The following is a 14,152-nucleotide window of genomic DNA, read 5'->3' as shown; positions in this document are numbered from 1 at the left end:
GTGTTTCCGTTGCAATTTTACCTTTCTTGAAATCATAAAGCACAATAAGCTGAAAATGTTGCCTATTTTCATCCATCTTCAATATTAAAACGGCTTCACAAAAAATCAACCAAAATTGATGAGCTTTTTAAAGGTATGCTGGTATGACAGCTGTCACAATACATTCTAACAAAATTGTTCAAGTGAAGTCAGAGACAACTAAATGCTACTAGAGCCAGTGTATGAAAAAAAAAAGAACAATTTTTTTGGCCAACCAACAATAGTTTCACATTGTGCTGTGACCATCACCTCCGTCCATCTCCAAAATGCTATCCACCTGGCAAACCTGAAACCCTCTGCCCACTGAGCAGCTCCCTGCTCTCCCCACCCCCACCCCTGGAACCCGTTCTACTTTCCGTCTCTGCGAACTGGACTGTCTAGGCGCCTTGCTTTGCCTGCATTTGTGGCCTCCTCTACGAAAAACTATATGGTTTTTATATTTTTTACCTTTAGTATTTCTTGTGATGTTTAACCTATTTCATGTCAAACACAAGTATTTCAAAAAAAAGTTTTTACGCGCCATTCATCGACCAGCGTTCATCTTTTTCTGCCAGCACTCAGCTGGGCAGGAGCATCCAGGTGGAAAGTGCAGAACGACAAGATCCTGAATTTGGATTTATCGTTTTAAAAAAGTGGATATTTAACTACACCATCAATTTCCTCCACGTAGGTAAAAAGTAATTCCCGTGCACGTAAAATGATACAGAAATTTAGTTTTTGTGTTTTTTTATAGAACTTTGTTTGATCAGTGGTATAAATGCTTTCTGATTTTTCTTGTTTGTCTCTAGGCACCTGTCTGCTCTAGGGGAACCCCATCAGCCCCCCCCAGCCAGCAGTCCCAGCCCCTGCCGGGAGGTGTCGCACCTGAGGGAGGGCCCACGCACCCAGGGGAAGGTGTGTCTCTGAATCGGGAAGCAGCCCAGGCCCCTGGGAGGGTCTGTGCCAGGTCAGATTTAAGTCACTCCTAGTGATTATTTCCTCCTCCATAAGTTTCTGTATCTCCCCACCCCAAATATTTAGGTATACTTTGTTAATTAAGAAAAGTACAATAACATCTTCAAAAGGTGTAGGAAGGCTGAATTAGGGACAAAGCCACAGGTTTATTAGTGTTGAGTCCTGGACTTTCATCTGACCAATCCTAGTGTGTGGCCTTGGGCAAATCATTTCACTTCTTGGTCTATATATTCTCACTGGATATAAAGATAATAGCCCCATACCACAGGGCAGTTGGGAAGGTCGAATGAGATAAGGCAGTGACTATGAGCCCACTGGTTTCATAGATGTTCCTGAAGTTCCCTGAGAAAGGGTTCTCTGGTCAAAACGAAAGGCATTCTGTAACTGCAGGACTTATCAGAGCCTTGAAGGTGCTACTGAGCACTGTGATTCTCCAAGAAGGGGGTGGAGCATTGAGGCTTCTCCATCCTTAGTTGAATAGAGAGCAGGGCTAGCGTTCCACAGGACACAATGATGGAAATTCTGAGCTAAGGTTGCCGACTGACTTGTTTACATTTAAAGGAAAACAAACTTCAGAAAACTGAAAGGCTTATCCTCTGAGTGCCAAACAGTGGAAGGTGCCCCACGCTGCTGGCGTGTGATAAGGAGCCATTCATTCTGAGAGGATGAGGAGGCAATCCCCACCGTCACCTTCCTGAGGGAGGGGCCATGTCCCACTTGTCATTGTCTCCTCATCCTGCAGCACAAACCTATAAATGTCAGCTGGATACCTGAAATATGGGTTTCATGCCCTTGTTGAAGGTCAATGGCTGTCCATTGCCTTTGGCTCACCTTCTCCATCCTCAGCACTTAGGCCAGCCCCTTCTCACCTCCCCACACCCACACCCACCCACTGAGACTTTGCCCACTGTGCACTGCCCCCCCCCCCACCTTCCCAGGCTTTCCAACGCAGCTCACCNCCCCCCCCCCACCTTCCCAGTCTTTCCAACGCAGCTCACCCTTCAGACACAGCCCAGCCCTGTGTCTGCCCTGGAGTTTTCTCCACCAACTGGGCTTCCTCCTCTTTCAGTGGCTCTAGTGCTCAGGGCCTGTTCCACCTGCCAGGTGCCTGACAAAGCGCTTCAGGTTCTCTGAGCTCACCAAGGTCCAGGCCTACGTGTTACGCTCTTCTGTGCCGCCCTCCAGCAGCCAGCCCAGGGCCAGGCCCAAGCAGGTGGTAAGTCAACATTCACTGACAGGTAGCCCAGGCAGTCAGCTTCAGAGATGCTTTGTGGGGAGAAGGCTGGGTTCCAAGCAGGACACCCGGTCTTGACCTTCAGCTCTACCCTCCCGAGAGCTGTGGGAGTGGGCAAGTCACTGAACCTCGGTCAATACTCACTTCATCTATAAAACTGGGTTACTGACTCCTGCCTTCCCATCATAAGGATTTGTACAAAGAAGAGGAATGTTGCGAACCCAAAGCACTTCACAAGGGTTAGCCATTGCTATTGCTTTTCAGAGCTGGCAGTTCCTGACAGATGGAGTATTAATTGCAGTGTGGTTCTCTCTCTAGTGTCCAGCTGTTGATGGCTGGCACAGAGTCCAGCACAGTGGGGTCAGGAGCCTCCACCTTGTGCAGTTCCCGGCTCTTCAGCCATCATGGAATCTTCCCGACCAACTGCTGCACCTCTGTGTGCTCAGCTCATTTTCATTCATTTCCTGGAAGGTGTGGGGGTGATGGATCATGGGAGACAGCCCAGGTTTTCTGACCCTGGTCCAGGGTGATAGGCAGCAAAGGTGATGAGTCCCCTCCCTGTCGTGTGCACAGGCCAGAGACCCAAGAGTAGGGCTTGCCTGGACCTTCTTCCACCGTCAAACTCAATGGCCCAGGGTGCCCGAAATGGGCCACATGGTGAGGGCTCCAAGGGGGTCTTGGAGCTGAGATGATAGAAATTTTGTGTCAGAGTTGCATGATGAAGTCATTGAGGAATGAAGAATGGAATGAGGTGAGGAATGTATAACTGGTAGCCAAACATGTTCACTCAAATGAATCATAAGAAAGACCACAAAACGGCGAGAATTTGGGCCAAAACTCAGAAGAAGAGATTTTGTGTGATGCATGTGAGGCAGACAGCAATGTTGGAAAAACTTACCTGCCCGCACCCAGGGTATGGGATACTGGGCTTTTCAGGGCACATAATGAAAAAAAACCCTAAGATTTTAGATGACCTTGAGGTTGATGTAAGTCAGCAAGAGCTGAGAGAAACCGCTGCTTCAGAACTCAGGCTGCTTTAGTAGGAGCACGGGGAGCAGCGAATGGGGGTGACGGAGCTCCTGCAGTCTGCACAGAGAGCACATACCTGGTGAAGTATGGTCAGTTCTAGGTGCCGCCGATTGGAAGATTAATTCACAGCTTAGAGGGCGCCCAGGGGGGTGACTAGGGTGGCGAAGGGTCCAGAAACCAACAGGAAGGAGCAGTGATCAGCCCAGAGCAGAAACCACTCAAGGGGACGTGTTTCTGTTCGTAGATATATCAAAGGCTGTCGTGGGGAGCAGTGTTAGGTGATTTCTTAACTATGTGAGAGAGAGAGGCAGGCTTCCATTCAATATATATGAGGTTGGTCCAGAAGGTTTCATGCACTTGTATGAAGTCAAGTCTCTACAAAAATAGAGACGTTTATTGAAGACGATACAAGATACAAGAAACTGTACATAGGAAAATGATACCTCAGTTTCCTTCAAAACAGACACCTTGGAACCTCACACAGTTCCCCCAATTACCTTCAGCTGCCCTATCGTATTTTCCTGAACTTCGTTGATGGTGTGAAATCTCTTCCCTTTCAAAGGTGATTTTAGTTTGGGGGAAAGCTAGAAGTCCCAGGGCACCAAACCTGAACTGTACGGGGGCTGAGTCACCTGGGTGATTTTTTTTAATTTAATTTATTTATCTTTAGAGGGGAAGGGAAGGAGAGAAGGAGAGGAATATCAATGTATGGTTGCCTCTCGTGAGTCCCCTCCTGGGAACTGGCCTGCAACCTAGGCATGTGCCCTGACTGGTAATCGAACCGCGATCATGTGGTTCGCAGGCCCACACTCAATCCACTGAACTACACCAGCCAGGGTTCACCTGGGTGATTTGATGTTTCACAAAAATCTCTGCATGAGATGTGATGCATGAGCAGGCACATTGTCATGATAAAGCTGCCAATCACCAGTTTCCCATAGCTGCGGCCTTCTGAATCATTTGAATAGTTTCCATGGAAGAATGTTCAAGCTTAATGCAAAATCTGATGCAGACTCATTGCTCTACTTGCTCAGTCATTTTGAACGTGAGGGCCACACAGCACAGATGCGCACTCGATGGTGTTCACCGCCCCCACTGGCGAGTACAGGGAAGTCGCCGTTGTTCGTGCACACGCACTCCAGCTCCCTCTCCTTGGCTGCCAGGTCACACTGACGTTGGGCAACCCATCTTGTTATGTTAACCATGGCTGGCTTTTTCAGACAGACCTGGTAGAAGCTCTTATTCACAGTTGAGCTGTCTGGATCTGGGCGTCCTGGCTGACAGCATCATATTCCCACACTCATTGTTTAATCAGAGCCCGGAAAATGTGTTCTGGACAGAGGACTATGGAGGAGTCTCCTGCATCAGGTGACCAGTTGGGCCCAGTAATTTCTGGTATCCCTTCCAAGCCTAAGAGAGCCTTTACAGGAAAAGTTTCTCCACCTTGGTAAAGAATGGCTTACAACTAATTTTGCTTCTTAGATTGCTTTGACGGAGAGAAAGAACATTCCATGCATGATTTTAATATTGAGAACTAAGAACAGGAAACATTATGTTCAATAAATAAGTAATAATAAAGCTATTTTGTCTGCTTACTATGCCAGAAAGAGAGAAAAGGAAAAAATATAAAGAGAAATTGAGAAAGAGTGATGAAGATAAAATAGAAGACAATAAATGGAAAAAGAGATGGAGAGGGAGAGAGGAGGGAGAGGAAAGGAAAGAATGAATCAGAATATAAAGAGATAAATTTTTTTTTCTTTCTTCCTGAAGCACTGGCCACATACCATGACTAGTGCAAAATGTAAATTTTCTTTTTTAATTTAGATTTTATATTTGTCAAAGATATGCACATATTTTAATGATCTTTAAAATTAATCAAATCATTCCGTAAGGCTAGTTATGAGAACAACTTCCTAACCTCTCATCCCCATACCCAATACCCACAGGCTCCCATTTCCATCCTTCAGTGGTTCCTTTTGATACTTATGTCCCCATTTCTAGGTGATACTGTTGTGCTGCTACTTCTTGAGCTTTCTGTGTTTACCACTTCTTGGTGTTTCGTGCATTAGCCACTTTCTAACAAGGAGAAAGGAATTGACTTTATCTCACGCTTCGTGCACATTTCTCTCCCTCCCCTCCTCGTACAGCTCTATCATGCTTTTGTTTTGATCATTCTTTCAGTTTGATTTATTAGGATGATAGAAATATTGTTCACAGCCAAACAAGCACTGTGTTTTCTTCTACAACATTTTGCTTCCCTAGAGTTATTAATGGTCTTATTTTTCTGCTTAGTCTTCCAGTTATCACTCACTTTTTCCAGTCCCCTGCCCCTGTATCATCGGCTTCCATCTCCTCTGGATGCAGTCAAAGGCATTGGGTAGTCTCTCCATTTATGTTTCTGCAGATATCTCCCCCAGATCTTCTTTTTTAAAAAATATATATTTTTTATTTATCTTTAGAGGGGAAGGGAAGGAGAGAAATATCAATGTAGGTATGGTTGCCTCTTGTGAGTCCCCTGCTGGGAACTGGCCTGCAACCCAGGCATGTGCCCTGACTGGGAATCAAACTGCGATCGTGTGGTTTGCAGGCCTGCACTCAATCCACTGAGCTGCACCAGCCAGGGCTCCCCCAGATCTTCTGATCTGCTTTATACTGGGTCCATTGCTCTCTACACCTAGCTCGTGCCTATTGTGTAGCCACATTTCTTCACCATAATTCTATCCTGGGTTGGAGCCTCTGCTGTCTTACCAGCCTGCCTTCTCTTTCTGAACTTGCTTCCTCATTTGGATGCAGCGCATTCATGGTGAATACATTTACAATGACCTTGCATGTCTGACATATCTTTACTTTTACTCTCACCCTTGACGGATGGTTTGTCTGAGCATAAAATTCTAGGTTTCAGGTAGTTTTCCCTCCAAATTTGGAAGGCAGTCTACCATTGTCTCCAAGTTTCAGTGTGCTGAAGTCCCTCACCATTCTTATTTCTGACCTTTATATAAGATCTTCTCTCCTTTTCCAGAAGTGTTTGAAGTCTTCTGTGTACCCACTGTTTCCAAATTTGACAAAAATGAGCATTGGCATAGGTCAGTTTTTACCCATTGTCCTAGGCACTCAATAGACCTTCTGATCTAAAATCTCAGGTTCTATAACTCTGGGGAATTTTCTTAAATTTATTCTCTTCATAATTTTCTTTTCTTTCTTCTGCTCTCTTTTCCCCCAAATTCTTGTGACCTAGATGTTGGACTTCCCAGACAAATTTTCTAATTTTTCTAGCTTTCTCTTCCAGCTTCCAGCTTCTCACTTTTTGGTCCTATTTTTGGGGGACATTGCCTTGAATATGTCTTTCAAATGTTCTTTTTAATTTAAAAAAATGACTATATATTTTTAATTTCCAGGACTCTCTCATTCTGGGATAATTTTTCACGATAGCACTTTTTTGTCTAATGGATGCAATATATTCATGCATCTTCCTAAAGATATGACTAATATTAAATAAAAATTTCTTCTCCCTGCAATTGTCTGTTTCCTCTAAGTTTCTTACAGTCTGTTTGTTTTGGTCCTTATCTTTTATGGTAGAGAATTTTCTCCATAGTCTTGGTTATCTCTTTATATTTAAGACCAAAGGACTAAAAAAGCTATTTCAAAGCTCTGTGGACATGGGTGGGTCAACTCAGTTTTGCTGTGTGGGGTGATCTGGATGGGCTGCTTTACTAGGAAACCCCTGGTGTTTGTCTTTAAGTTTTTTTTTCTCATTGTCTTATCACATTCAGCCTTCTGTTTGGAGAGTCTAAGACAGGCTGCTAGGGTTCTGGGGGCTGAAGGGGAAAGGAGCACCAGCACGTGTCCAAGGTCATCTCTCCTCCTCTGGACGGGTGCACTCGGCCACTTCCCAGCACGCACCGGCTCTCTGCCACACACCTGCCACACACCTGCCACCGTGCCCCTCACAGGGCGGACCGTGTCCACCAGGAATTTGCACATAAATCTCAGTGTCTTTCTCTGCAAGCTTTCCCAGTTGCTTGAATGGGTGGAGGAGGGAAGCCGCCAAGGACCCAGATCTCAGCTAGAGTCAGAACCTGAGCTGGGAAAACTGCTCATGAACAGTACCAACCCTGCCGCCTCAGAGTCTCCATGTGCCCACGTGTCGTGTCCCCAGGTGCAGGCAGTGTGCCAGCAGGCGCCGTATCTGCGCGAGCACAGGTGACTCTCCACTTGGTCACCTTCCTTGCCATCCACTGCCTCAGCAGACGGAAGGAGAAAGCCCCTCCAGCCTCATTTCCCCCTACACTCCCCTCAGAGCCTGAATTCCCAGCTTGTGCATCTTGGACCAGATTCTTCAAGGTGGATTGTGCAGTCCCTTCCAGTTCGGATGCTCTCTGACTGTGGGTTTGACTTAAGGATCCCTCCTTTAGAAGCCATCATCCTCCCAGGGAACAAGGTCTGTTTTCTCAGTTTTCTTTGAGGGATCCTCTCTCCAGCCTCATCCCTGAGTCTGAACACGCACTGAGCCTGTTCTACTGTGTGACTGACCTTCGAGCTGGGTGGCAGTATCTCCAGAGAACGGAGGCACTTTGCCGAGGGGTGGAAGCCCGAGCATCCAGGTGCCAACATGCCGGGCCCACACCCTTGGCCTCTCTGAGCCCCAGCAGCCTCCCGGGCCCCTATGGTGTTTACATTCCAGGATTCGGTTCAGCACATTCAAGCACACAAAACCCAGCACGGTGTGGCCCACATTCAAACACTGTGCAGTCACTCTGAAGCTCTCCTGGCCAAGCACCAGGTCCTCTTGTGCCTCATCTTTTCTGATGGAAGGGGGAGAGTGCCTCTCTGGGAGTTAGGGGGCCTGCCGTTAGTGGGCTGTTGGAGGAATGTCGATCCCTCCAGCATACAGCAGTTCTCTCAGAATTGCCAATGTATTCTACATGGACAGGGACTTTTACAGGAACTCAACAGTGCAATGAATATACGTGTACATAGACAGAGAAGTGTGCCTGGTACCCCAGGGCCGCTCCACCGCACACTATTAGGGAATCCAGCATCGCTCTTCCCACTTCGTTTGCCAACAGCTGCCCCCTGGGAGCTGCGGGGCACTGATCCCTGCTGTTCCTTTCTATTTGTCCTCCAGTCTCTTTGTCATCTGGGACAAATGCTCTACCCCTTTGACCAACTTCAAGTTAGCCTCTTAGAACGTGAGAGATAGAAGGGACCTTTGCGTTTAGTGACACATTATTACCTCATGTTAGAGGTGAGAGGCTGTGCCTGAGGAGGTCAGGTAACTTGTGTGGGGTGTCCCAGACAGAGGACCTGTAGCCAGAGCTCTTGATTTTATCTCTACCTTCGCTCCCCAGGGAATGACGCATAGGCCACTGGGAGCCTTCTGCAAGGCAGCACCACCGCCCCAGGTGCAGGCCTGCGGACTAGAACCTGCCTTTAAAAGAGACTTTCCGGTTGCTTGCACATGCACACGCAGAGTTCCCAGCACTGACCCTCACCACATCCAGGAGGAAATGACGGAGACCTCTAAATGTGCGCTTGTTTTCAGGACAACCCAGCTCCCCCCACTCTGAAAGGAAGGGACTGGTGGTATTATACATATGCGCAGGAGGGGCAGTATTAGGGTTGTGTGCTTTTTCACCTGGAGAAACTTACCCTTCCGGGCGGGTGGCCTCAGAGGACACAGCCATTATGAAAGCAACAAGCACTGAAGAGTCCCAGTAGAAGAGTCCCCCTGTAAAGAAACGCGTGCCTCAGTACAGCCTTCACTGTCACCTATTACCGCCCCCTAACGTTTGCTCTGCCCGCTCAGGGCCTGAGTAGGAACGTTTAAAAACCCTCAGCTCTTTCTGACACAGGTGGAGCCATAGTTTCAGCAACTCTCCCAGCTCGTCAAAAACTTCTTGCTACTACAGTTTTTGATCTGGGGGGGGGGGGGGGGGGGGGGGGGGGGGAANGGGGTGGGGGGGGGGGGGAGGAGGAGAGTATGAGAATCCACTGCCTCGAACTCTGTCTCCCGGATGGCGGTCATCAGCCTTTTTGTCTTTTAGTTCGAGGCAAAATCTGCCTTTTCCTCCCAGTGACACCAAAACTCAAAGTTCACTCACAGTCACATAACTTGCCCCTTTCCTGCAGCGATATCCGTTTCTTCCAGGGGGGAGATAAGTGAAAAACCTTCTATGTAGACCACGCAGCAAGACTTGAAACCAGGGATGCAGAGTGGCTTTATCACGGAGGGTATTTCGAACGCAGTCTCACCAGATTCCATGGATCATCGTCAGTTTTCTCTTTGTCCCTAATCAGATGAAACTGCCTGGCTGGGGAAAGGGGAGGTAAGTGAATTAGGACACGACTCAGGTCGAAGAAAAGAAATTGGCCTGAATTTATTCTGTTCTGGGCAACCTGTTAGGAGTGCGGAGGAATGAGAGGGAGACAGAAGACCCAGAGGCCCGCCGCGGGCACGGGTTGCACGTGGGATGCGCTTCCAGAGGGAGGGGCCTCCTCTCCGGCGTCTCCTGGGGGAGGAGCTGCTGCGCTTGTGTTTTCATCCAGCTTGGTCCGAGGTCCGGTGAGAAGAGCTTCGCCAACGGCACGCTCCCATTTGCCATTTAGCACAGGCAGGTTTTTATTTTTAAAAGTAAATGGGGTATGCAGTCTCAAATGATCCTTTCTCCGCTTTCTTCAGCAGTAGAGCTCATTGGCTCCACTTAATTGTTTTAATGAGTTAAATTGCTACATTTATGACAACTGTAACGTAATTATGGAAGGGTGTGTGTGGTGTCTCCAAAGGAAGAGCCTGGGGAGAGAAAAAGTCACTGTCAGTCGGCACTGTCGGGCTGAGATGGGCTCACCAGGGCCCGTCTCCGTTCCACTGGTGGCTTTACTGGTGCCAGCCCAGAACTGAAGGCGGAGAGGCACCCGGGCAGAGCCAGGCCGAGAAATGGAGTCTGAGAGTGAGCCCAGCTCGTATGAGACGAGACAGTGCCGTTGGGTCTAAAAATAATAATAACCACAACACTTACTTCGGAGGAGTGTGCTTGCTCACCGAATTTGCAAGGCTGGAACTCTTTAAAAAAATTTTTTTAATTTGTTAATTGAATTTATTGGGGTGACATTGGCTAATAAAATTATACAGGTTTCAGGTGTACATCTCTGTTAACACATCATCTGTGTGTTGTATTGCGTGTTCACCAGCCCAGGTCAAGTCTCCTTCCATCACCGTTTTTCCCCCTGATTGTCATGAACTGATGGGAAACTCCCAACCATCAAAGATCACGAAAGGACCATGCAAATAGAAGGAATTCAAATCAACACAAAAAATGTTCTGGCAGCAGTAACGACCCAAGCAGTGCAAGACAGTAATGTTAACAATGTGATCCTACTCACTGTTTTGGTTAAAAAAGTAAATAAATGAAAAGGTGTCATGGGAATTCTCATCCCTGCCAGTAAGTGAACAGGGTTTCTGGAAAACAGTTTGAGGCTTCAAAATGCTCTACCCTCAGATCCTGTCAAGTAATTCTTAAAATTTTACCTAAAGAAAAAAAAGCTAGGAACAGAGAGGTCTATGTAAGAGTGTTCTCTGTGATGTTATTTATAACGGAGAAAACAGCACCATCAAAATGTCCAACAACAGGTTAATGATATAACACCTGTCACTGCTAAAATAAATGATAGTACATCTATCCATTAGACTACTGTACAAGTATTTAAAGTTTGTTTCAAAACAGACAGTATTGCCTGGGCTAGAGTGTTGTCCTGATAAGCCAAGGTTGTGGGTTCAGTCCCTGGTCAGGGCACATAGAAGAATCAACAAATGAATGAATGCGTCAGTAAGTGGTGTTTCTCTCTCTGTCTCTGTCTCTCTCTCTCTAAAATCAATCAATATTTTTTTTTAAAAGACAGCATTGTGTTCCCTGCCTACCTCACAGTCTTCTGAGCAGCTCACCTTCTCTCCCGGTCTCCTCCAGAATCCAGATGTGCCCCGAACCCCAGTTTTACTGTCTCTTATGGGAGCTTCCTGCCTAACTCTAGCCAGTCCTCCTCTCCCTGGGCAAATGGATCTGCTATGACTTAGAAGCCATGATGGAGCCCATGGAAACAGAATGAAAGGACCTGGCTCCCAACATCAGCCTCCTGAAAACTTGCCCGCGCCCCTTCATCCTACCCTTGGTATTTAAGTGTTTCCTTTCATTCTGGCATCCGTGCTGAGCTTCTCTCCTGGGTTCATGTTAGTATTAGTCTGAGGCCTCAAAACTCTACCCCAGCATCTTCCCCACGTGTTCCACTCTGCCGGCCTCTGTGCCCTCCTGGCAGACAGCTCTTGGTTACATCCTTCGGGAAGTTAGTGAGCAGCCCGACTGCCCGCGCCAGCTCTCTCTAACCTTTTATGCTTTGGCTGAAGTCAATGCCATGGCTCGCAACAGCAACGAGGTAATTTCATCTGGGCAAAGCTAAGGTTTAGGGGAGAGAGCTATAAACCCAACAAGATGTCAGTCCACAGCCTGCATTTGGCCTATGGGTTATTTAGAAGTGTGTTGTTTACTTCTCAAATACCTGGAGAGTTTCCAGGTTTCTTTCTGGTACTGATTTCTACTTTAATTTCACTTCAGTCAGAGGATAGAGGCTGTGTGATTTCAATGCTTCTAAATCCATTAAGACTTGTTTTGTGGCTCAGGCTATGCTCTGTCTTGGTAAATGTTCTAAGTGCCTTAGAAATGAATTTGTGCCCTTTTGCTGTTCAGCAGAGGGTTCCGTAAATATCTGAAAGCCGTTGGATTCTTCCAAAGCTGTGTTTAAACCCATGAGGTGGGTGCACGACAGCCCTCCTCTAGGACGGTTTAGGCCCCACGATGAAGGCAGGCCCACGCCTCATTCGCTCCGTGAAGAAACGAGTGTGCTGCAGAACCACCAAAGGTCCTGTCCGTACCGGACCACGGTGGGATCAGAACCTGCGTCCCCCAGCAAAGAAGCTATCGAACCACATGACATTGCTTCTGCCCCCAGATAATCACCATTCCTGCAGTACTGTTGGGTGCTCTGTGTCCATATCCTGTGTGCACTACTGTCATCTGACACCCCCAGTAGTGCCGAGGCAGGTTCTACTGTTACCAGCATTTAAGGGGAAATAACCAAAAGCTCGGGGAGTTCAAATGATTTGTCTGAGACAGCAGGTCTCAACGTGTGGTGCTCGAAACGCTCCTGGAGGTCTGCTAGGTCCAACTGCTTGTATGATGATATCACACTGTTGTTTCTCTTTTTCACCACGTTGACCCTTGTACTAAAGGGTTAAAAGCAAAGGGGGGGTGAAGCCCATGCACTTCAGCACAAACCCAGGCGGTGGCACTGATCATACCGGTGACTACTGCACGTTTACTGGGCCTTTGCAGTTGAAAAGGTGGTTTCACTTAAGGATGTTCTTAGTGAGACAGTACATTAGTTCCATCAAGTATTGACCCATTCACTTATACCACCCTCAGCATTGCAAGGAAAGGCGTTGGTAGGATTGAGCTGCGAGCTGGGCTTGCCGTTTCTTTTCCCCAGAACGTTGTTTTTGCTCGAAGTAATGATTGATGGACCAACTATGGTCAATCACACTTGGTTACATGGTGCACGTTTCTCGAAAATGAACAAAACGATGTATAACTTTGGAGAAAACAACTGACAGTATGTGTTGCCAATGATAAAACAAGCTTCTGGGGGGAAATGAAATTTTGTAAAACTTATATTCTCCACCACGAAGTTCACACGCTCCCAATATTTCAAGACTTTCCTGATGAAGTTGGCAAAGATATTAACAAATGCGATGTTTTTGCTATTATAAATAAAATGTGTCAACAACTTTGAAGATCTGCTTAATTCAGAGAAAAATAGTTTCCAAATGACTAACGCCTGATGCCACAAAATCGTGCGTTGGAAGTATTAGGTAAAAATGAATTTTGACGTGACAGAATATTTTAGAAGTTCACCAATATGGTTTCAGGTTCCATACTGCAACTAACTTTTAAGAAACTACCACTTGTCAATTCTGTCGTATCAAAGAATATTCAGAAAATATCCAAGAAGGCTATTAAAACACTATTCTGCACTCCAACTCTGTATCCGTATGAGACTATTTTCTTCATATGCATCAACCAAAACGACATACTGTGACCAACTGAATACAGAAACAGGAGACTGCAGCTGCCTTCTATCAAGTCAGGGACAAANAACTTCGGAGAAAACAACTGACAGTATGTGTTGCCAATGATAAGACAAGCTTCTGGGGGGAAATGAAATTTTGTAAAACTTATATTCTCCACCATGAAGTTCACACGCTCCCAATATTTCAAGACTTTCCTGATGAAGTTGGCAAAGATATTAACAAATGCGATGTTTTTGCTATTATAAATAAAATGTGTCAACAATTTTGAAGATCTGCTTAATTCAGAGAAAAATAGTTTCCAAATGACTAACGCCTGATACCACAAAATTGTGCATTGGAAGTATTAGGTAAAAATGAATTTTAACGTGACAGAATATTTTAGAAGTTCACCAATATGGTTTCAGGTTCCATACTGCAACTAACTTTTAAGAAACCACCACTTGTCAATTCTGTCGTATCAAAGAATATTCAGAAAATATCCAAGAAGGCTATTAAAACACTAGTCTGCACTCCAACTCTGTATCGGTATGAGACTCTTTGCTTCATACGCATCAACCAAAACGACATACTGTGACCAACTGAATACAGAAACAGGAGACTGCAGCTGCCTTCTACCAAGTCAGGGACAAAGAGATTGGGAGTCATCCAACCAATAGGGAGGCAAAGGTGGGCACGGTGTGCCTACCTACACACACACACAATCCTGGCACAACCAAAAGAAGGACAACAACAATTTAAAAAACAAAAACAACCAGAACTGC

This window comes from Sturnira hondurensis, unplaced genomic scaffold (assembly GCF_014824575.4).
Source record: "Sturnira hondurensis isolate 20B ecotype Veracruz unplaced genomic scaffold, ASM1482457v3 Scaffold0003693, whole genome shotgun sequence".
NCBI lineage: Eukaryota > Metazoa > Chordata > Mammalia > Chiroptera > Phyllostomidae > Sturnira > Sturnira hondurensis.
The sequence above is the reverse complement of the archived record's forward strand: the minus strand, read 5'-3'. Positions refer to the sequence as shown.